Source organism: Lissotriton vulgaris, chromosome 1_1 (assembly GCF_964263255.1).
Source record: "Lissotriton vulgaris chromosome 1_1, aLisVul1.2, whole genome shotgun sequence".
NCBI classification, from domain to species: Eukaryota; Metazoa; Chordata; class Amphibia; order Caudata; family Salamandridae; genus Lissotriton; species Lissotriton vulgaris.
Window position 1 is genome coordinate 1,259,065,760 of NC_141685.1, and position 23,256 is coordinate 1,259,089,015.

The window sequence follows — 23,256 nt, forward strand, 5'->3', positions numbered from 1 at the left end:
CTGGTATTATGTTGCAATTTGGTTTCAGGCTTGTTATATAAAACAAATGATTGGCTTCAGTCAAACTGGGTGTGGCAATCCCTTAGAGAAAAATGGGGGGTCTTAGGGTTTGTACGGTTAATATGAGGGGGTCTGAATTACTAGAGGAAAAGGCAATGGTTAGGGCAATTTGTTCGGTCAAACCAGCTAAATCTGGTATGCTTACAAGAGACTCATTTACCGTGGGCAAAAAGACATTTATTAAATATTAGAGGATTTGATTTGTTGGCCTGCTCCTCCCAGACATCTACCATCAGAGGGGTGGCAATATTGGCTAAATCAGACTTGGGTGGGGGGAGAAGCCAATTGGCAGATGCCCTAGGGAGATGGGCGGTGGTGGAACTTGGCGTGGAATATACATTATGTACAATTTATGGCTTGAATCAGGATGATCCCGACTTATTTGAATAGCTGGAACTAGAACTGACTAATTGGCCAAGACTTATGATAGTGTGAGGGGATTTTAATATCTCTGCTGACTTTGGTAATAAAACTGCTTATGTAGGCCGTAAGCCTAAGATATATTGAGCACTGAAAGCACCAAGTGAGTCGCATGGTTGATAGATGTCTTGGGGAACAAAGGGCCAAATAAACCAGGGTTCACGTATTTTTCCTGCCTCTTTAATAAGTATACAAAGCTGGACTATTTTATGATCTCCAGGACAGAAATTGAGGAAGTTACAATTGAGAAACTCCTGAAAATATTGTCGGACCACAGCCCATTAATTCTGGAGCTAGATTAGACACTTTAAATAGGAGTCATTTGAGAGGAAGCTATTAGCTAATCCTGAATTTGTAGAATATATAAGGAAGTGGGCCCAAGACTACTTTAATATGAACCAGTATAGCACATCCCGGAATACTGTTTGGGATGCACTTAAAGCAGCCCTTAGAGAGGAGACGATCAGCTTCTCAGCTAGGGAAAAGAAAGAGGTCCGGGAAGAAAACAAGACATTAGTGGGTCAGTTAGCAGCTGCAGAAGAACAACACATGACAGATATTAGTCAGGGGAAAGAGGTCTCTGGGATCCAGCAGAAGATTATGTATATCAAAGCAGAGATACACAAATGGATAGCCCAGAAATCGGCTGATGTATACCAGACGCATAGGAGCAAGGTTTATGAGAAGAGCAGGCAGGCAAACTGTTAGCACTCCGGATTAGGCAGGAAAGCACAAAGAATACAATAACAAACATACGAGAGGGGGACAGGATCTATACAGAGCCAGATAACATATTAAAGGTTTTTAAAACTTTCTGCCAACATCTATATAAAGAAGAGATCGGGGCAGAGGCAGATAGTCTGGAGTTTGAAGATTCAGGCCCACACTTGGGCAGCCAGGATATAGAAGTATTGGAGAAAGATTTTGAAATGGGGGAAGTTGTTGAAGCTACGCAGGATCTGCTAATAGGGAAGGCTGCGGGTCCGATAGTATCCCGCTTGAAGTATATAAATGTATTCAGAATAACATTATTTCTCTGTTGCTGGATCTATTTAACGGTATAATGTGACCTGGCCATAATCACCCCGGAACCAGACAGGGCTATGAGAGGCATTAAGGAGATTGCGAGCGAATTTGGGCGTTGCTCTGGCTATATGTTGAACAAAAGCAACACCCAAATAGTCTGCACCAGTAATATTATAATCAATGATGTAAGGCGTACTGAATCAGCAGTCTATTTGGGTGTTAGGGTGAGTCCGCGTACCAGAATCAATTATTAAAGATAATTTTGCCCCGCTTTTAACAACAATCACGGCGGACTTAAAAAGAATAGATGCTCTACATCTGTCCTTAATAGGGAGAACCAACGTACTGAAGATGACCATGCTCCCGAAAATGTTATATCTTTTTCGATCCATCCCTTATTTGATTGATTAGGGTTTAATGAAATCAGAAGGGGCAGTATTTATGAATTTTATATGGCAGTATGGTAAAATTAGACGATCCATGAAATATCTGTGCCTACCGCAGGAGAAGGGAGGGTTGACAATTCCTAATATTAGATTTTATCAATGGGCTTGTTTGATTAGCCAAATGACAATATTATTTGATTCTGCTAAAAGTTCGACAGATACCTCATATGGCAAACAGAATCTTCCATCCATTTTTTAACTGATGTTGGGCAGAGAAGCCATAGGGCTTCTGCTGCGGAGAACCGATAGACAGTATTTAAAAAAAATGCAATATAAGTTAATGGATAGTGCCTGGGAGTTATGAAAGGTGACGCAAAGAGCTTTGGCAATCCCACAAATAAATTATTACTCACCCATATGGAATTCAAGTATATTCCCACAATTTAGTGAGGATAGGATGGGGAGAGTGTGGGAGCAGCAAGGAGTTCCAAGAATAGGGGACATCTTGGAAGGGATTCAACCGATGGGCTTTAGTACTATTCAGCAGAAATTCGGCATCCAGGCAAACCAAACCTTTAAATGTATTTAAATACATAACACTCTTATGGGTATTAGAACACAGATCTCTCCAGGGGGTAGAATTAACCTGTTTGATTATTTATTAGCTGTTGGAACGAAAATTAAAATGGTTTATAGCACTTCATTATAGAGTTTACAAGATGATATAGAAAAAGTTGAAGCCTCTTGGATGTTGAAATTAGGTGACCCGGATGTAGATGTGGGCAAAGCACTGCAACTGGCAGGGAAACTGTTTTGCTCAACAAACTTAAAAACCCAACACTATAAAACTACATGAATGGAATAAGAGGGATGATGATAAATGCCCAAGGTGTTTGTAAGGGCCTGCTTAGTTGGTGCATATGTTCCATCAATGCGACAAATTAAGTTTAATTCGGGGGGGGGTTGAGAAGTTCTGGGAGGGGCTGCTAGGTATTAGGATCAGCCTATCCCCTACCCTAATGATAACAGGAATTGATAGCAACCTGGGCCTCAAGTTGGCCCAGGAAGCCTTTGTCTTTATATGTGTGGCTGTCCTGCGGATATTGCTAGCGGCATGTTGGAAAGACACCCTGGCACCTACCTTTCAGAAGTGGCTGTCCAGACTTCTGGGGATACTTAATATTGAATCTGCTTTATATTACCAGAGAGGCAGGAAGATGAGGCAGCTGGGATTGAGCATATGGACCCACATCATGGAGTGGAGGGGCTCCTGACTATAAGCAGGAAGGGAGGGTTTTCTCTTCTTCTTTTTGTAGTATGTATTTATTAATGAATTGCCTCCTAATCATGTGTATTATGTGTATATTTGTATAAAGCCACACTCTACTTTGTATTATGTCTGATTTTACATTTTAAGAATCTGTATATGTCAGGTTTTTAAAGGATTTCAGTACAAAATGTATTTATTGTTGTTGTACCAGGTATTTAATAAAAAATAAAATAATGGATAGATTAGTGCTGGAAACCACATGTTCATTGAACTTGTGGATTTACAAAATTGCTGTGTATATCAAGAAAACATGAATATGGATAATTTTGATTGTTTTAATGTTGGGGACAGCTTTAATGGCTTTGTTGTTTGATTGTCGTAACGGAACTGCACACACTATCAGAGCTCCTAAAGGAACATCAATTTTTCATTGTATAAATGATTTTTAGCTACAACTCAGATAGAGCTCTAACCTTATATCAATTTGTGTGACCTAAAGATGCTATAATAGCAAAAAAGAGATGTTTGTGGTCTTGACACTCTTGACATTCAGCTGTTCAATTATGGTAGGTTGCTGTTACATAATATTATACATGGCCTACTAAGACAATACTATGACTTAGTAAGTCTATCCTTCAACTTTATTTTTTTACTTTTTTATGTCATATTTAAAGAAGGTAGTGGCTGTTTACCCAGCCACTGGCCATATAATACATAATTTCTGCTATTTACCTGCCAGTTGGCAAAATAGTACATAATCTCTGCTGTTTTGCCTGCCACAGACTAAATAGTATAGATGATGAACAATTTGACTGGCGACCGGATAAATAGTCTGATGGAGGTCTTTATTTAGCCAGCAGTGAAGAAAAACGGGACAACAAGCAAAGGTAGGGTGGTAGCCATCTTGTAATGGGGATGCAACTTGTGAGGCATTTGAATGTAAATACATTATCAAATGTTCAATAGTTTGTAAAAAATAAGTGCATGAATTAAGCTAAGCTGTTTACAGATGACAAAACAGTAAAAACACTTTTGAATAAAAAATATTTATGTTATTTTAATATTCAGATGAGAAATGTAAGAATCAAAAACCTATTTCAGGGCTTGCCTGCAAAGAATAACGAGAATGGTTTTAAAGCATTTCATATCAATGTTTTATTTACTCATAAGAATGCATTGCTTTTTTTATGTTCTTGATTCTCCTTTGGATGAGTTGTGAAGGCTGGGAATATATTGGGCTTCTTAAAGGCCACCTTGTGCTAGCCAGTTAGGTGCTCTTAGGGCACCAAAGAGAGTGTTATGAACAGTAGACAATTGGTGCTTGGGGGACACAGTTATTGGCACACTTACAGGAGGTGAACTGAATGAGATGCAGGAATGGGTCTTTTGCTGAATGGGAAGTGAAAGTAGCAGAAAGTAAGAAATGCATCTAGATAATTCACAGTAGGAGGTCACTCTGCTGTCTGTAAATAAACAACCTTGTTCATAGAATTCACCCAGCAGAGTCGGTTTCAGGCATTGATGCTTATTAGTTCCATGCCATGAGTGGCCCTTTGAACCACCCTGTATAATGTGTCACGTGGCCCATATGGGCATTTTCGTCTTCCCTTTGTTAGCATGAGCACATTGCTGATGGTTCGCTGCTTTGCACACGTTACTACACAAATTAATTTTGCTTGTGCTGCACTGAAACTTTCACATAGAACATGCTGTTGTTTTTGCTCTTTGCTCATTCTTGGGATTTAGTCTGAACATTGTGAACAAGGTCGGACAACAATGCCCCTTGTTATTCTGTTCTGGTCAGGCATTAGCACCTAGACAGAACATGCAGATGCAGCTGTTGTTTGAGAACACATACTTTGCTCATATGAGGGTACAAGGATAGGTAACAAACATTTGGAGAGGGGTCTTTCCACGGAGAAGAGAGTGACAGCACCTGTGAGGTAGCTCTACCATCTACAGACTGAGGTACGGGGTCTGCTGATAACCATTCAGAGATCTTCTAATATATAATCATTGTGCTTCTGTACAAGGGGAGGGAGGTTAGGCTACTTTGTCGTTTATCATGACAGCTCCTTTTTTGATTTACGGACTACTTGCTATGCTGACCGTATTTGTGTTAGTCATTTTTCTACTGGTTGTGGCATGTATACTGCATATTAGAGCACGCTAGTTAAAATAAACTTTTTATATTTTTTTGTGTCTCTGTCAGATCTCATTGTGGACGAGTACAAGAGTGTGAACAAAAGGATGTGTCTTGCAACAGCGATTCCTGAGTCGGAGTGTTGTGTTCTGGGGTGTCTAATCACCTGTTCCTTTGTGAGTGAGTAGGAGGGCAAGTGAGACACTATTGCTAGTTAGTCCCGGGCTCATGGGTACTAGGATGGTACGACAACTCAGTCCCTGCCTACTAAGGTCCCATAATCCCAAGCATAGTTCTGTGATTTCGCAGAATCCATGCAACAAATGTACCTTGGGATAGTAGTTTTGATTTATTAATATGCTAAGCAGTGTTTTAGGTGGCCAAGTTCCAGCCTCTACTGAGACTACTGAGCCCTCATTCCTGTCCTTCACAGTGCTGTCCCAAACAAAATCTGGATTACAAGATTTGAGTCTGTGCCTGACTATAATCATTGTGAAGGAGGTCTGGGGAAGGACAGAGTAAGACTAGTAGGAGGAGGATGATAACAAGTAGGAGGATAAGGGCCAGAAGGTGGACCACCTGGAGTTCTAGGATGACTGTGACAAGAAAAACTAGGCACAGGGGGACTCAAGGAGACTCAATCTATGAGCACCGCTGTTACCAATGCAAGAAGGGACTAGGAACAGTGTGAGAAGTGTCAGGAGGATGTGGAACAGAGAGATCTGGACCCACTGGACATGGAGCCAAAGGAAAGTAAGTACCAGGGGTAGAAGAACAGAAGGCACCAGACTATATTGATGAGGAGGCTTGAGAGCACCAACCAGGACCAGAGGAAGTGGATGGCCAAGGCCAGGGGTAGCAGACCCAGATAGACAGATCAAAGACAACTAGTACCAGGAGACCAATGGAAAGAAGGACCAGAGTTCAGATCATTGATTCAAGGAGGAACTAGGGGGGAGAAGCAAATGGGCCAGTACAGGGAAGACCACCACTAGTTAAGACCTGGGCTAGCAGGACCTAGAGATCCTAGATTATAATGACCAGGGGGGATTTAAAGTTGAGGAAGTAAAGGTCCAGTAGGACAAGGATCAGAAGGTCCATGAAGGTCAGATTCAGGGCATCCTAAACCAGAGTGACAAGAAATACATGAACCAGAATGACCTGTAACATATGAACAGAAAGGTAAGGAAGTCCTGACCCAGGAGAACAATTACTATGCGGACCATTATGGAGGGGACCAGGATCACATGGATAAGAACAGGGTGGAACAGGAAAACCAGGTGAAAAAGTAGGACTAGAATGAGGCAGGATGACTGCGATGACTAGGGAAACCAAAGCCAGTGGGACCAGCCCCAAACGACCCAATATATGAGGATCAGACAAAGAAGAACCAAAACTAAAACCAGAACTACTTGGACCATGAGAACCAGGAGTAAGAGGATTAGGAACAAGGAAACCAGGAGAATAGATAAACCAGGGTGGTGAGACCAGGAGGACTGATAGACGAACATTAGAGCAAGACGAATGAAAATGTCCAGTATCAGGAGCACATGAAACAGGAGACCCAGGATACAAAGGAATAGGTGCAAGAGTACATAGAAAGTTTGACCAGACAGGCCAGGAAGTACACTGTCACTAAGGTCTATGGGTAGCATGCAGAACCATAGGGCAAGGAGCAGGAGGACTAGGTCCAGGAGGATCAGGGCCAGATTGAAGGACAATAAAGATCAGGACCTGTAGGGCAATAGACAGTAGTACCAAGAGACCAGGATAAGCAGGACAGGAACTAGAAAGGCAAGGGGCTCACCACTAAAGGCATCCATAAGAGCAGAGCATGGAGGACTAGGTGAAACAAAAGGATCATTACCAGGAGAAGCAGAACCAGTTCCGAGAGGGACGTGAAGATTAGGACCTACAGCATCATGGCTTGAGCTACGAATTGGGGCAGATCAAGGGGAAGGGAAAGTGGTGGCCAAGAGGACCAGGACCAAAATGACCAGGCTCAGGAGGACCCAAGCAAAGAAACTCTGGGTCAAGAGGGCCATAATCAGGGGGTGCTATACCAGTAAGACTAAAATGATCTAAGAAGCCCAGAATAACCCAAACCAGGAGTGCAACAAATAAGATGACCAGGAAACAATAGACCAGATGGACAATGGCTTGTGGTACCAGGACTAGGAGGTTTAGGATGAGAAGACCTAGGACAAGGTGACCAGGACCTAGAGGACCAGACAGGAACAGAATCAGACGGCCGAATATTAGGGAACCAAGAAGGGATAGGATGTCTAAAAGGCAAAGCCTATGATAACAAGTACAATAGGACAAGAAGGACCAGGACCAAGTAGGCCAATGCTAGGATGGTTGGTGAACTAGGTTCATCAGAGCTAAGCCCTGGAGAAACCAAACTAAAAGGGCTGGGATCAAGAAGACCAGAACCAACAGGCACATAATCTTGAGAAGGACTAGGACTATGGATATAAAAGACTAGCACGACAATGCCAGGCATGCCAGTGAGGTGAGACTACAGGAACAGACAACTAGAGCCAGAAAAAATAGTTCTAAGAGGGCCAGGAAACAAACAACTAGGGGGACCAATGAAACCAGGGTAAAGATAGAGTAATAGGACCAGGAGGGCCAGTGTGAAGTGGAAAAGAGGAAAAGTAGGATCAGGACCAAGGATACCAGGACTGGGTTGAACACATCCTGGAGGCCCACGTACCTGGAAGATGAGGCACAAGATGGCCAGAACGAGGACGACCAGCGCAAGGAAGACCATGATAATTTGGTGTAGTAACACAAGGACAAACAGCAGGAGGATCAGGACCAGATGGTGGAAGTCTAGGAAGGTCAGGAGCCTGAGAAGCATAGCTAGGGGACCAGAATAGGCAAGGTAACTGAAGGGGACAATTCAAGAATACCAGTGGGACCAGAGCCAGGAGGGCCAGGAGAAGATCAAAAGGATTAGATGGATCAGCTAAAAGAAGGCCAGGCCTAGGTTTGCCAGGTGACCATGACCATAGGACCAGGTCCCAGAGTACCACATGAAGAAGAAAGACCGGGACCTGGGGGTAGCAGAACGAGGATGAGGAAGATCCGGACAAGCAGTACAGCCAGGAAGATAAAGGGTCCAAGAGGACCAGGACCAAAATGGTGAGGCTCTGAAGGACCTAGACAAAGAATACCAGGACTAAGAGGGCCACGATCATTCATTTAAGTGCCAGAGGGTCATAAGGACAAGTCACAGTGCCGGAGGACCAGGATGATACAAACCAGGAAGAAAGGGGCTAAGAGGGTAAGACATAAGAGGACCAGGATACAAGAGGCCAGGTGGGCAAAGGGAAGCAGCAGGACAAGGAACTGATGTACTAGGAAACAGATGAGCCGTAGTAAAAGGATCAGAATGACTAGGTAAAAGGGACGAGGGCCAAGAGGATCAGGAAGGAAGATGAAGAGGTAGGAGTAGTGGGCCTGGCCAGACCAGGGTCGCCAAAGAGGACCCGAACCAAGATGATTAGGCATAAAAAACACAAAGGAGAACAAGAAGAAAAAGGATTAAGTCTAGTGGGCAAAACCCCAAGAATAGAACACAAACTGTGACTTGGAAGAAGAAGGCTAGTGTTAGCAAACCAGATTTAGAGTGAGGAAGACTAGGAAAAAAGAACCTGGAGAGTCAGATGGAGCTGGCCAAGCACCCAGAGCCCGTATGACAAGAGATAAGAAGACCAGGGCAATGAAGATCCAGCTGAAACACAACCAAGTATAAAAGGAAGATCAAATCACAGATGCCCAGGAATATCAGGACCTGGCATACTACGACAAGGAGAGCCAGGATGACAGGAGCCAGGTATCTAAGAACAGGTTGACCTGAACAAGGAAGAGTCAAAGTGGACTAGTTAGTGCAGAATCAGAATTACAAGGAGCAGGTGCATCAGGGCCAAGAGTATCATGACAAGTTCAAGGAGAAAAAGGTGAACTAGCCAGGGCAGGAGCAGATGAACTAGGGTCATAAAGAGCAGGACCAGGGTGAGGATTAGGTGGACTATAAGTAATGGAATGAGCAGGACTAGGAACAGGGCTAGGAGAAGCAAAGTGGTTGCAAACAAGGGGAGCAGGTCCTGAACTACCAAGTGGAGCAGGGGGATCATGAACTGGGGTATCAGGACAAGGCTGGTGAAGAGAAGTGGGGCCAGGACAACCAGAGCCACAAAGATTAATAGGACCTGACCAGGACCAAAATAAACAGGCCCAGCCCAAGAGTGCCTATTAAGGAGGACCCGTACCTGATGGATCACAAAGACATGCACCATGGCAAGAGAATCAGGATTACCCAAACCAGAAAGACTAGGAGGGACAGATTCAGGAGAACTCGGAGAACAGGGTTAGGAGAAGATGGACCCAGCATATCAGCAGGATCAGGGTGAGGATCAGTAGAAGCAGGATCCGGAGGCCTGGGAAGGGCTAATACCAGGAAAGGATAGGAGCAGAGCCAGTAAGACAAGAGTCAAGAAAGATTAGAACCAGGAGTGTCAGATTCAAGAAACCAGTATTCGGGAGATAGAAATAATTGGACCAGGATGAGGATCAGGAGGACTAAAACGGACCAGAAATGAAGGACTTGTATATGGAGAAGGACCAACACCAGAAGGCACAGAAGGACCTGAAAGAGATGGAGGAAAAATAGGAGCAAAAGGACACATATGTGATTCTACACCATATGTATAAGGATATCCCTTTTACAAACAGCTCTTATTCATGCTTCTTATGCTGTCAACTCTAAGAAACCTCCACCTTTTTAGTCCAAGTATGGGACTGGTATGTAGTTGTTGAAAAATCATAGCATGCAAAGGGGATAAAAAGCCAGGAATGGTACTCCCTGACCTCTCAGTGATAGCAGATGCTGTCCGATGCAGGTACTGTAAACAAAAGTCTGAGGGGGGCAAAGGTAGCAGCGGGACTGAAATTTGGCATATTGGTCTTTAAGTGGGTAGGTAAAAAGGAGTGTGGTCTCTGAAGAATGGCAAATGTGTATTGAGCCTTTCTAAGACTGCAAATCTTAGAGTCGGAAGAAGTCTGTTACCTGGTTTTAAACTTTTTAAAATGCATTTTGAACCACAGAAAAAACCTTTAGCAAAACTGCATCAAGGAAAGAGTAAAATAAAACGACTTAAGGATCAAAGACTCCCTAAAAACAAAATTACCTTCTTCCCTTTTTGCTTAATTGCACAAATGTATTTTTATGAAATGGTCTTCTTTTTAATCTATGTATGTATGAAATTTCTTATGTTATTTGCTTCTTTTATGGTTTCTCTTTGTGATTAACCGAATAAAGAATTATTATATTATATTAAATGTGTATTGAGAAACTCCCCATACAAAAAAAAACATCTTTTAATCACAAACTGTATTTTATTCTACATTTTACCTGGCATTTTTGTATGTACATACTTAAACTTAGAATGCATTGTGTACCCTCTTTTAAATAACTCCTTTTAAAAGGAGGAAATGTAATGGATGTTGCTTGTGAGAACAACTTTTAATTCACTGCTGTCTATGTACTTTTATGATTTTTTTCTGATATTCATCAAATAAAGTTGTACTGATTGAGAAACTCAGATGACTGAAGATTGGCAAATAGATTAATGGCTAACAAAGAGGGTGCTAGGGACTATGACAATCAGTAAAGGGGAGCTTGGGGCAGGATCATAAGAAGGCTCGGACCCTGGGACTGGTATGCTCAGCCGTGAGTCCCGTGCTCTCCACGTCACTGGAGTCAAGCTATCCTGGCTGAAGACGGCTGATAGCCATAAACCGGTCCTAGAATGCTTTATTCCGGTCCAGGGCAGACATTGCTTGGCAGTTCGGGCTGGACTGTTCCCATGAGGCACAGGGTCAAGACTGATTTGCATATGGCCATGTCTGAACTGGGGTGGCTTGGTGAGCAAAATAACGATGGATTAAACCCAGATCTGTGACTGGGGGTGAATGTTTTGCCATTGTGCAACATTCCTTCCATCATCTTGTGTGTTTTGCTGTTCACCCTATTTGGGAAGGGTATGCCCAGACGTGGGTCCCGTACTCACTAGGCCACTGGAGTCAAGCTATCCTGGCTGAAGACGGCTGATAGCCAGAAACAGGTCCTAGGATGCTTGATTCCGGTCCAGGAAAGACATGGCTTGGCAGTTCGGGCTGGACTGTTCCCATGAGGCACAGGGTCAACACTGATTTGCATATGACCATGTCTGAACTGGGGTGGCTTGGTGAGCAAAATAACAATGGATTTAACCCAGATCTGTGACTGGGAGTGAATGTTTTGCCATTGTGCAACATTACGTACATCATCTTGTGTGTTTTGAAGATATATATGTAGCAGACGCTTTTGGAAGGCCAACAAAGAGGCAATGAGTCCCAAGACTGGTATAATAGTCTGTGTGACTCCCAGACCTTTGAATTGACATTCCTTGTGTGTATATGTGCTGTGAATATGTAGCATGTGTGTAGTAGCAAGACTCCATATATTGTGAGAGTCTTTGAGCATGGACCAGTGGGATGCATTTTGTATGCTGGGATGGTGAGTAGCTACAGCTTCCCTAAACAGTGGAAGTGTATTGACTGCAACGTTGTGGTTGGAGGGTTAAGACCCAGACAGTGAATTGAGGAAGGATGGATTAAAGGGCTGCCTACAGACATTCAGTGAGGCCCTTTCTAGAAAATGAATGCTGATTAGTTCTTCTTAAGTAATGGCATAGGGTAGATGTTAGAAGAGAGGTGTAGGTCTCATATTTTCCTTCTTGAAGGTGAATAAGTATATTTAGTTGGGCAGACTGTTTCTTTTTCAGAGAGGTGAACTAAATGAGTACGTCAACCTGATCGCCATACACAATTTAAAATGACCACCAAGCTGGAGGTCTGTAGTATTCTCTGTGTTGTGCCTTCCAGGCACCTGTAGGTAGAACCTTGCTTTATGACTGTTCCATGCTTTATGTGAGAATGTTGGTTGTTTTGGCAGTTGACCACTGTTTCTGCCTCATGTCGCTGTAATTCTCCTGAGCTGAATAAACACTTAATTCAACCATCTTCCTGAATATTCCTTCATTCAACACTACAAGGTCTTTTCCAAAGCATTGGCAACAACTGCCATCCCAGTGGCTCCTGACAATGATATTCACAGTTTGGGGCAAGGCTCAGTCAACATGGTGGAGCTCTGTACCAAACTGTTTTCATTTTTATCTTAAAATTTCATAGTGGGATTTTCTTTTTAACAATGAAAAATAAAATGCTCCCCTTACCATGGGAATTTTCTCCCAGAGGAGACTTTTAGTAGTTTTTACTGTCACTTACCTCCTGGTTTTCATCGCAGTGATGTACAGTGAAAACTGACCTCTAAATCCACCCATCCAAATTATGTGAGCGGAATTAAAGGTCTGCCTCTGATGACCCTTAGTCCACAGGGCCATTGAATGGGTTTAGTCACAGCAGAGACAGTTTTTGCAGTGTGAGAGAGAAACCCAGCATGGACACCTGATCTATCACTGACACATGGGGCCTACCGAAGGTGGTGGGTCACATTCCTTGTTCCAATTGTAGCGTTTGCCACCTTACTACACACACTAATGTCCTTAATCTTGAACCTAGTAAAACATGGACACAGCGTGTTCACATCAACTGCAACTCTACAAATGTGGTATATCTTATCACATGCCCTTGCGAGTTGCGGTATGTGGGCATGACTACACGAAAGATAAAACAAAGATTGTGTGAACATAGAAGCAACATTAGATGCAGAAAAGCAACGTCCAACATGAGTGAAAACTTCCTTCAGAATAATCACACAACGAACGACCTGAAATGGAAAATCATCGAACAGGTTAGATCAGGGAAAAACATGCCACAGATCCTGTTCGAAAAGGAACAAAGGTGGGTTTACCGCTTGGGTACACATAGGCTAGGGCTGAATGATAATATTCCTTGGAGCACAGTTCTAAGACGTTAGTAGCCCCCTGTGTACATTGACCACCACGCTCTGTCTCCTTTGTTACAGAACACCCAATTACACCAGGGAATAAAATTATGATAGATCTCTTTCTACTCCTGAGATCAGAACTATGGTTGACTTAACCAGACACAACTTGTCGCTCTGACCCCACCCTTTGCACTGGCAGTTTTTTCCCCCTGAGGCATTTACAGTAGCTGGTGGCTTTTTTCCTCAGGCCTAGACAGGTCCTTTGCTAGTAGAGTACACCTGAAGATTTTCTCAGGTGGAGTCATTACAATAACCAGCGATGTCTGCCTGACAACATATACCAATAAAGTTTTCTCTCAAAATCTGACCGACCAGGTTAACGGTCTAGCCTTTCTAGACTGCTGGCCAAGCTTAAGTACGTGTCATTGACACTGATTAGTGTAGCTTTCCCGTCTTCTTAATATGCATCACATAATAGGCCGCGTCTGTTGCAGCATCTTGCGCTCAGACGCAAGGATGCACTCAGACACGCCCATGGCCTCACCTACATCGCGTCCGACGGGGCTGCTCACACACTTATTAGACCACCAGGGAACTGGATCAACTATCGACGGGGTCCGGTGTACTAGGGTAGAGGCAGGTACCAAGCGTTTGCCTAGCAGCGACAGCATGAGTTTGTCTTTTCTTTGCATGTTTGTTATTGTCCTTTTTCCAATTTACAGGTGCAATCTGGTTTCTCTAAATAGAGCAACCCCTGACAGTTTTTGATTGCATTTTTTTACACTTTTTCACATCTTACGCCCTCTAGTTAGGGTGGGACTTAGCGCGCCCATACAGCTATATCCCACACAATGGGATATAGCTGAACAATCGATTCAGTTTTTTCATCCAACACCCTGTTTTCAGTGTGTCTGATTGGACATTTAAGTCATTTTTCTTTGGACACAATCTTGACACTTTTCATCACCACATTCTCACTTTCACTTGTCACTCAATAATACTGCTCGCAGTAAGTCTGGTGTTGAAGCAGCCTGGGGTGGCACTCTGCCTCTCCTGGTGGGGCCCGATGGTGAAGCATGTCACCAACTAGGTTGGTGAGTGAGGGCTTTCTACAGAATCTAGTAAGATTCTTCATGCTCGCTCTTCTTGTAAGAAGGCACACTCTTTTGTTGTTTGCATTACCTTGACCTGGGGGTTCAAAAGTGTTCCTATAATAATTTTCCCTCTCTCTCCTGTTGATATTAGGTGGTATAGATACCCCTTCACAAAGGTGCCCAAAGTTTCTAAGCAGGATTACTCTTTTGTATGTACCTCTGCTCAGGAAGGCTGAAGACAACCACGTGCTGAGATCTCATGCCTCATGGTGACCTTGTTTTGGACACTCCTGCTTTGAGTCAACACTATTGCTACTTCTTTGAGAACCATAAAGGCTGTGTCTGAGCCACAGCCAGAAAATGATACATAAAAGAGAATCACACCAAACCCGCTCTGAAACCTGAACAGTGGATTCACATCCCTTGTCTGCAAAATGAATATAAAAGTGACGCTGTGGCATAATCAATCTTCAAGTCAAAGAACGGCAGTAACAAAATGTCTCAGTTTATTTTAGTCAGGTTCAACCTGCTTTTACCTTTTTACAAATGCTTTCAGGTAATACTGTGCTTTATGTTCTCAGCTTCTTAAGTTTTGCTGTTTGGCTTAGATCCAGATGTGATTAAAAGATGAGGGCTTGGTATTGTTGAATTTGACTCTGTGAGTTTGTTTTTAGCTATATATTTATATTTGTTTATTTTTCAAATTTTTTTTTTGTGTGTATGTCAGAAACCATACAGATGCACTAACCTGTAGCAAAGTACAGCAGGAGCGATGTCCGACGCTATGTCTCCCTATCCCCTGCAATGGCACTCCCCAGGTGTAATAGATCAACACCACTGGGCGTAACACCGCCAGGGAAGGGGAAAAATGGATAAAAGAAACAATAAAGTGCAGCTGTTCAAAATAAAGTAGCAGATAACTTCGGATATCTGTTCGAAGTATTATTCTCTGATCTCTGGTGATAGACCAGTTTAGATAGCCGCAAGAATCTCCTAGTAACCATTCAAAACAGGAAAAAGAATAAAGCATAAAAAGAAAGAAAAGATTCTATAGGTAGCAAGACACTCAATAGACTATGAGTGTAGTCCCAGTAGATCCTTTTGCAACTAGAACAATATCTTCTTTAATCTTCTGCAAGCTAACTGTTTCTTTACGTTGCAGAATCTTCTGTTAATTCACAAAAGGATTCTAATACCAACACGTCTTGGATTACATAGTCTCACTCCTTAAGAACATGAATATCTCCAAAAGTTAATGCCAAAACCATATCAAAAATTCCAGAGTTTATAGCCAGTTCCAAAAAGCAAAAAATAAATTCCCCAAGTCCAGGATGAATTTAAAAATGTTCGTCTTTTCTGATACAGACTTAGTAGAGCAACCGCTCTTCTTCTGATACAGCGCGAGTGAACACGCGCTGCTGAAAAAACAAAGGCGCCTACCGTGAAGCCGTTTCTTTCTTGAAGGTAAGCGTCCGTTCTCAGTTCAGCGGAGAGCGGCGCCTGCCTCAGATCCCAGCGTGTTCAGTGCGTGATCTCGGCTAAGCGAAAACGCTCTCCACGCTTACCGGCTTCGTCTCTGCCAGGGAGTCCAGAAATGGCAAACCAAACAGGAAACAAGAAAAAACGAAGAAACTCCGTCGTTTTACACAAGGCGCTACTAGAGCTGCAAACAAACACAGCTTACTCCCAGGATCAGGTGACAAGCACCGGACTGCTGCTAGAGGAGGAGTATAAGTGTAGAAAGATAGAAAGTGTGAAAGGACATCCGCCCCCAAGCATTCTGGGCTATGTAGTTTTCATCATTCTCACACTAATTTCATTTATTCAGACAACCCAAGTTACGATGTGACAGAACCCCCTCACTAGGACCGACGTCTCGGCGGTCCACCAGGCTTCAACGGAAAGCGAGCGTGGAAACGCCGTAACAGGGCTGGGCAATGCACATTAGCACGGGGCTCCCAAGACCTATCTTCAGGGCCATACCCTTGCCAGTCAACGAGATACATCACTCGGCCTCTCACATATTTAGAATCTAAAATGGCCCGAACCACATACTCCTCTTCACCCTCCACAATGACCGGAGATGGCCTTAAGGGTAACCTAGTGTGAAGGTGACATGGCTTTAACAGGGACACATGAAACACAGGATGAATGTGCCAGGAAGAGGGAAGTACTAATTCCATAGCCACAGGATTTATAACACGGCTAATAGGATATGGACCCACAAACTTAGGTTTTAACCTAGTGTTACCCTTGAACTTCAGATGCTTAGTGTCGAGCCATACCCTCTCCCCCACCTTATACTCTGGTTCGGGCGTTCTCTTTTTATCAGCCTGACTCTTATCCCTGGCTCTAGATGTCTCTAGATGTAGTTTAGCTTCCTGCAAGACTGCCCGAAGATGAGTGTGATGTTCTTGTATGGTAGGATGCAAGGAAGTAACTGGTTGCTCAAAAGGCATCATGTTTGGATGAAAACCGTTCAGACAATAGAAAGGAGAACAGCCCAATGAGGAATGGACAGCGTTGTTATAAGCAAATTCTGCTGTCCAGAGAAGGATACTCCATTCTTCATTATGCTGTAAAGTGAAACACCTGAGATATTGCTCTAAGGTTTGGTTTAACCTTTCTGTTTTGCCATCTGTCTGGGGGTGATAACTAGTAGATTATCTAGCATCTACCTTCATGGCTAAGCATAATGCCTTCCAGAACCTCGAGGTGAACTGAGTTCCCCTATCTGTGATCAAAACAGAAGGTATTCCGTGCAGTCTCACTACATGATGAAGAAAGGTGATAGCTAATTCTCCTGAAGTGGGCAATTTGGGCAAAGATACAAAATGACCCATTTTAGTTAAATGATCTATTATAACCAAGATGGTATCATTTCCTCGACTGAGCGGCATCTCCACTATAAAGTCCATAGAGACGGTATGCCAGGGTGCGGGTGGAACAGGTATAGGCCTCAACAACCCACTAGAAGGCTGATGCCTAGACTTAGATTGAGCACATATAGCACAATGTTTGATGTACTCCTCAGTATCTTTGCGCATTGTGTCCCACCAGAAGTATCTAGACAAGGCCTGAAACGTCTTTTGTAACCCCAAATGCCCAGCTAGAGGAGAATCATGAGTCCATGTTAACACCTTTTGTTGTACTGGCACATGAGGTATGTACAGTTTATTGTCATGGAATAGCAAACCCTGTGACCTCGTTCTGTGGAGAGGGGCCTCATCCAACCATTCTTGCACATCCAGTTGTTGGTAGTGTGTCTTTACTTCTTCCAGGAAATCATCTGCTGTTACCACCACTGGAATCACCGACTCAAAAGAGGCATTCGGTAGAATGACAGGAGGTTCTTCCGATGACGTTTGGGTATCCTCCATACCAGAGGAAGGTCTTGACAGGGCATCGGCTTTGCCGTTTTGTGGGCCAGGTCTAAATGTTATCACAAAATCGAAATCTGCAAAAAAGAGCGACCATCGTAGTTGTCTAGGCGTCAATGCCCTAGCGCTCTTCAGAAACAGCAAATTCCGATGATCTGTAAAGATTTCCACCGTATGCCTAGCCCCCATCAAATGATGCCTCCATTCCTCACAGACCCTCTTGATTGCCAGCAACTCCTTGTCGGTAATGCTATAGTTCACCTCACATGGTGTCAGCTTTTTTGAGAAATAAGCGACCGGATGTAGCTGGCCCGTGTCTGGATTTCTCTGAGATAAAATACCACCAATAGCATAATAGGACGCATCCGTTTCCACAACAAAAGGCTGAGCCGGATCAGGATGTCTCAATATGGGTGCACTGGTGAAACAACTTTTCAAAGTCTGAAAGGCGTGTTCAGCCTCCTCTGTCCAATGGAATTGCACTCCCTTTCGCAGAAGAAAGGTCATGGGTTGGATGATCTTTTAAAAATCCTTGATGAATCGGCGATAGAAATTAGAAAATCCAAGAAAACTCTGGAGACTTTTCACACTGGTAGGGGATTTCCAAAGAACAATGGCATCGTTTTTCTTTCTATCCATGCAGATTCCTCCTGGCCCAATCACGTACCCCAAAAACTCTACTTCCGCTGTGTGAAAAAGACACTTTTCCAGCTTAGCGTACAAGACATTTCTACTCAGTCTCTCCAGTACTGCCGTTACATGAGGCACATGTTGTTCCAGGGAAGCAGAGTATATTAAAATGTCATCAATGTATACCATGCAGCATACATCCAATAAGCCTCGCAGCACATCGTCCATAAAGTATTGGAATGCGGCGGGGGCGTTGCAGAGACCAAAAGGCATTACTTGGTACTCATACAACCCGTACTTTGTGCGGAAGGCTGTCTTCCATTCATCCCCCCGCCGCATTCGCACCAAATGGTAGGCCCCTCTAAGATTCAGTTTCGTAAAGATGGTAGATCCTTTCAATTGATCAAGTAGTACTGGAATCAAGGGTAATGGGTACCTGTTCTTTTTTGTGACCTTATTGATGGGTCTAAAGTCTATGCATGTGCGCAGACCACCTTCCCGTTTAGGGATAAAGAAAAGCGGCGATGACGCAGGGGATGTAGAAGGACAGATGATTCCCGAATCCAGCATCTTCTTAAGATACGTTTGTAAGTAGGTATTTTCGGCCTCCGTTAAAGCGTAAATCCTACTGCAAGGTATAGAGGCTCCTGGTTCCAGATCTATGACACAATCGTACTCCCTATGGGGAGGTAGTTTGTTGGCTTCCTGTTCATCAAAAACACCCTTATACTTCTCATATTCTTCTGGAATGGGTCCAAGGAAACATACAGAAGGAGTGCTACAACTAGAAGCTAATAAGGATGCAGGTGTTTCTTCCTTCGGTGAATCTTTACTCAACTCTCGAGTGCAATGTTCCATACAATAGGCAGAATTGAGAACTATCGTACGAGCTGCCCACTTCACCAAAGGATCATGTAATGTAAGCCAAGGCATTCCCAAAATAAGCTTAAAATGGGGGGCATCAATCAAATCAAACTGTATTGTCTCGAAATGTGTGGACCCAACCTGCATAGACAACTTCTGAGTGTGGTAACATACAGGGCCGGAGGTCAAAGCAGTTCCGTCCACTGCCTTTACAGGCTCAGGCTTTAATTTTTTAATACATTGAATACCCATCTCATATGCATATCTTTGATCCATAAAGTTTCCTGTTGCACCAGAATCCAAAAGGGCATGTACTTGAATGATTCCAGAACTCTGCATCTCCAATACTACACATACATTCATGTGAGCAACAGAAGTCTGTACCGTATTAGCCAATGTAGGGAAGACCTCGGTATTCTCCAGCTGCAAACAAGGGGTCTCCTGCTTATTTGCGCTCCTTAGTTTTCCGACGTCTCAGACTGATTTTCCATTGCAGAAGCCTTTTTTCCTCCGGAAAACTCTCTATATGAGGTTCTGGTTCTGGACTTACACTCCTTGATAAAATGACCCGGCTTTCCACAATACATGCATAGCTTTAAGGTCCGTCTTCTCTGTCTCTCTTCGGAATTGAGGGGCCCTCTGATTCCACCCACTTGCATGGGTTCCACTGCTTCCGAGGACGGAGGACGTTCTTCAGCACTAGGTTTTGTTCGCATAAACAACATCCTGGAATCAGACCTCTGTTTATCTCCCTTCCTCTCCTGAAGGCGATGATCTAATTGAACTGTCAAGTCGATCAACTCATCACAAGTTGACGGCATGTTCACTACCTGAGCTAACACATCTTTCAGTTCACCTCTCAGGCCCTGGTAGAATAGTGAAGTTCTTTTCTCAACTGGCCACTCAGTTTCTACAACCAACCTATTAAATGAGATGATATATGTGAGTAGGTCCTGTGCACCCTGTTTCAATGTGATAAGCTCTCTATCTAATGTCAGCTGATGTGCCTTCCTATCAAAGAGCTTACGCATTTCATCACAAAAGTTATCAAAATTACGCAGCACTGGATCATTCCTTTCCATCAATGGAAAGGACCAGCTAGCCGCATTGCCCCCCAGATATGACATCACAAATGCTGTCTTAGCTTGATCATCCGGGAAGACAGCAGGTTTACACATAAAGTGCAGTTTGCATTGTCCCAAAAAGGTGCCAAATTTCTTCGGATCTCCAAAATATCGTTCTGGAGGAGCCAAGGGAAGCTGCAAGGGTTGGATTACTTGAATGGTAGATGGCCCAGACCCCCCTGGTTGTACCTGTGTAGTGTCATGTGTTTGAGGAGGAGGAAGAGTCCAACTCTTTATATAAGGAGTACCTCGTGTACTCGTTGGACTAGCTCGAGAGATACCAGCTACCTCCCTACGAAGTGTACCTAACTCATTCCGTAGTTCTAAATTTTCTCCCCTAAAAGCATCCACCTCCATCCTCAAGGCAGTCAGAGTTTCCAACACTGATGTCAAAACAGTGTTAGTGTCCATCGCTCAGCTGCACGTAACCTTAGGCTTGTCACTCTGTCAGAAACCATACAGATGCACTAACCTGTAGCAAAGTACAGCAGGAGCGATGTCCGAAGCTATGTCTCCCTATTCCCTGCAATGGCACTCCCCAGGTGTAATAGATCAACACCACTGGGCGTAACACCGCCAGGGAAGGGGAAAAATGGATAAAAGAAACAATAAAGTGCAGCTGTTCAAAATAAAGTAGCAGATAACTTCGGATATGTGTTCGAAGTATTATTCTCTGATCTCTGGTGATAGACCAGTTTAGATAGCCGCAAGAATCTCCTAGTAACCATTCAAAACAGGAAAAAGAATAAAGCATAAAAAGAAAGAAAAGGTTCTATAGGTAGCAAGACACTCAATAGACTATGAGTGTAGTCCCAGTAGATCCTTTTGCAACTAGAACAATATCTTCTTTAATCTTCTGCAAGCTAACTGTTTCTTTACGTTGCAGAATCTTCTGTTAATTCACAAAAGGATTCTAATACCAACACGTCTTGGATTACATAGTCTCACTCCTTAAGAACATGAATATCTCCAAAAGTTAATGCCAAAACCATATCAAAAATTCCAGAGTTTATAGCCAGTTCCAAAAAGCAAAAAATAAATTCCCCAAGTACAGGATGAATTTAAAAATGTTCGTCTTTTCTTATACAGACTTAATAGAGCAACCGCTCTTCTTCTGATACAGCGCGAGTGAATACGCGCTGCTGAAAAAACAAAGGCGCCTACCGTGAAGCCGTTTCTTTCTTGAAGGTAAGCGTCCGTTCTCAGTTCAGCGGAGAGCGGCGCCTGCCTCAGATCCCAGCGCGTTCAGTGCGCGATCTCGGCTAAGCGAAAACGCTCTCCACGCTTGCCGGCTTCGTCTCTGCCAGGAAGTCCAGAAATGGCAAACCAAACAGGAAACAAGAAAAAACGAAGAAACTCCGTCGTTTTACACAAGGCGCTACTAGAGCTGCAAACAAACACAGCTTACTCCCAGGATCAGGTGACAAGCACCGGACTGCTGCTAGAGGAGGAGTATAAGTGTAGAAAGATAGAAAGTGTGAAAGGACATCCGCCCCCAAGCATTCTGGGCTATGTAGTTTTCATCATTCTCACACTAATTTCATTTATTCAGACAACCCAAGTTACGATGTGACAGTGTACTAACCCAGTACTAATCTTATTGTATTAATATTGAGGGTGATGTAACATGTGCATTATTTATTAGATTTTAGATCTTTAATTTTTATTGCATAATTGAAATTCTATGGATTTGCAAAAGCTGAATAAAGTTTGTTTGATCGATTGGTCTCTGTTTATTTTTATTTATTACAATATTTGTAATAAAGCCAATGAATAAAATATCTCTGCGAGTTTGTTTATTCTGTGTCTTTCATATCTATGTGTCTTTCATTGATTTACTTGGAATATGCATTCATATTTCAATGACATTCAGTACAATTTATTCTAGGCCAATTTCTTTCCTGTCGATGGAGGATAGACCTTACACTGTCCGCCCTATTTAGAGAAAAACCTGGCTGTAAAGGACACGAACAAAAAAATTAACCTTAACACTCTGGGATAAAACTCCCAGCATGTGTGGGCCATTAGTTTCTTGTTTTGCAAAAACAAACTCCCGCTTTGGGAGTTTGTTTCTGAAAAAACAAAAAGAATTGAAAAGTTTGCTGGCCATCATGTTTGTTGGAATTGTCTGTCAAACCTTTACCGCAAAGACCAGGAACCGTCATGACAGCGGTACCTGTCAGTGTAGAGAGTTGACTTCAGGACTGATAGATAACTCTAGATTTGTCAGCAGTAATTCTCTCCAGATGACTGTGGTGTTGTCCTCTGCCATCCTGATGGAGTTAACTCTGTCCCCAACCTAATTCAGTCCTATTATTTTAATTCCTTCCCTCATGAGATTTTAATGAAGCCTCTTAACTATACTGCACTGAAGACTTTTTAAGGGCCCCTGTGCAATTATTTCTATTTTGATTAGCTCACCCTAAATATCAGATGACACTGTGTAACTGGGTTAAGAAGACATTTCCAGGTCAGGGCCTTTGTTTTCATAATTCGTTGTTTCCAGCTACTATGGTCTGATTTGTTTAATTGAGCTGAACTAGAATTAATAATACTAAAATTCACTGATTTGCTGTAGAAAAAAGAGGTGTTCTGATAACATAGAGAATTTGGTAATTCTATATCTGTATATCTATCTGTCCTATATCTTTATCTGGCCCTGGTACATTCCCAAGACTTTGTGAGTTAGAGAGAGTACATAGCTATAGAGAAGCAAGCGACTTCAACTAGCTTTTCAAATGTTATAATCATCTTTATCATTAGCCACCTTTGTAGGTAAACTTAAATTAGTAGGAGCCTGTGTGGAACATGTGAAAGCTCCATACATGGCCTCCCAGGTCACTGTGTCTTGGTCCATGGTGCAAAAGAGTGGCATTCTGTGCCACGTCTGTTAAAAAAA